Here is a 1927-nt window from a genome sequence, read left to right on the forward strand (position 1 = left end):
GTCGCTGCGGGACCCGCCGCACTTACTTGGCCGGAGGGAGACGCACGCGGTGCTGCTGCTGGCGCCGCTGAGCCCCGCGTCCCGCTGCCGCTCGCTTCCCCTTTGTGTCTCCAGAACTAGTTTCAGCTGGTCACATGTGGACACCACCTTGCGGCGCGGCCGCCCCTGACGTCACGCCCAGCTGACGACAAAAGGTGGGTTTGGGGTTTTTTTGGAGCCCAAACTTCGCCAGGCTCCTCCCCCTCCCCCTCCCCCCGCCGCACGTGGGCAGCCTGCCCCCTGCTCGCGGTCTTGGCCTTTGCCCTGCTGGGGGGCCCTGCGGCTTGTAGCCTGGGCCGGGGGTCTTGGAGAAAGACCAGGGCACCCAAGGGACAGAGCAGCGCCTCCCAAACTTTTCCCCGCATGACCCCCTCGCTCCCAATCCACAGCCCCTGCAACCCCATCTGCTGATGTTGAGCTCCCATTTGGGGTCACGACCCACTGTTTGGGAACCACTGGGATAGAGGGAGGCTCCCTCTGCCCCACATCCCAGCCCTGGAAAGAGCTGGGGGGCTTGCACAAGACCTGGACAGAGATGGAGGAGGGCTTGCACAAGACCTGGTAGCTAGAAAGGGATGGAGGAGGACCAGAGGCAGATTAAGGTGTACTGAGGGCCCCCCTGGAGGACCCATGGAAGACCTCTCCTCACAAAGGTTGTGGGGAGAGAAGTGGTGCCTGTGCCCATGGGCAACGTCTAGTCTGTTGAAAAGGGCGAGGGGCATCATCAGGCAGAACATAAGGCATCTTTTTGTCCAGTTCAAAGTAAATGAGATGCTATGCCCACAGGTGAGGGGCCCAGGGCTGGATGATTTGCTTTTCAGAGGAAAGCACAAGCAAGGAGTGTTTTGCCAGAATGAATTAAAAACCAACGTGCAGGGCCAGGACATAGGGGCTTCATTCCCAGAAGTGGTGAACAGACAGCAGCGCTGCAGAACAAAGGCTAGCTGGGTTGGTAGAATGGCAAGGGTGTTAGGAAGCAGAGAGGGTGGTCAGCACGGGGGGAAACGAAGAGTTTAGAAGGGATCAGGTGGATTACAATGAGCCCCAACGTCAAGGACTCCCCAGCACAGTCTGACTAGAACTGTTGCTGCCACTGCCAGGCAGTTGGCTTTAAACTTTGAGCAGAGCAGGAGTCAAAGGGGCAAGTGCACCAATACCCCCCCCCCCCCAGATCCACCCCTAAGATGGGTTTTCAAGCTATTCAGGCTGGAGACAGCCCTCAGAAAATGCCAACTCTTCATTTTCACTCGTGTCTTGACTACAGTAGAATACCCGAGTACTTCTGTTGCAAAGTACTCAGAAGAATTGCAACATGTCAGCATGTTCTTGGCACTGTGGATTTCTTCTGGGTTTATCTTGTGAAACGTGTGTAAATGTTTGCACACCTCACGGTGCTAAGATTGTTTGGCATTTTTACAGGATCTCAAGGTGCCTTGGGGTGCTATGGCACCCTGGCCTAAGAGGTGGTGTATACCAGCTGCATCTTGTCAAACAGCAACCAGCCTCCATATCCAACCCAGACAGCAGTGACTAGCAGACAGAAGAGTCAAACTGCAAGCACAGCGTATAGTTATGTTCTGGGCAAAACACATCCTCCTGGGGCACTGACCCAAGGGGGTCTGCCTCTGGGCATGCCAGTAAAGTCTTTTAGGTTGAATCTGCTTAGCCTGCAGGAGGGAAATTTAAGTGGGACAGAGTAAGGAAGAGATTGGGGGGGGGGTGTCAATGAATGGGTCCAAAGAAGTCTGAGGTGGCACCACTTCCCCCACAAGGGGATGAGACATGAGCCATGCCATTATGCCCACTGTGGAATCCGGCCCAGTGATCCTGGAGTCCCATCTGTAGTTCCTGGTGGCACCTCTGGGGGTAGGGTAGAGTAACAAAAGCC

The 1927-nt window shown here is 55.8% G+C and overlaps 1 protein-coding gene across 2 annotated transcripts in view; it reads right to left on the reverse strand.

Annotated features, from left to right (window-relative positions):
- MDK (midkine) overlaps nt 1-170 on the reverse strand; it is a 12828-nt gene extending 12658 nt beyond the window's left edge. The window contains exon 1 of one of the 2 annotated variants that reach the window (XM_006026925.3): nt 27-170. The gene's annotated coding sequence lies outside the window, so the exon portion shown is untranslated. The remainder of the gene's footprint in view (nt 1-26) is intronic. The other variant, XM_025207959.1, reaches the window with a different exon arrangement.
- Nucleotides 171-1927: the final 1757 nt, after the last annotated feature.

The sequence above is a fragment of the Alligator sinensis genome, unplaced genomic scaffold (assembly GCF_000455745.1).
Source record: "Alligator sinensis unplaced genomic scaffold, ASM45574v1 scaffold592_1, whole genome shotgun sequence".
Taxonomy (NCBI): Eukaryota; Metazoa; Chordata; order Crocodylia; family Alligatoridae; genus Alligator; species Alligator sinensis.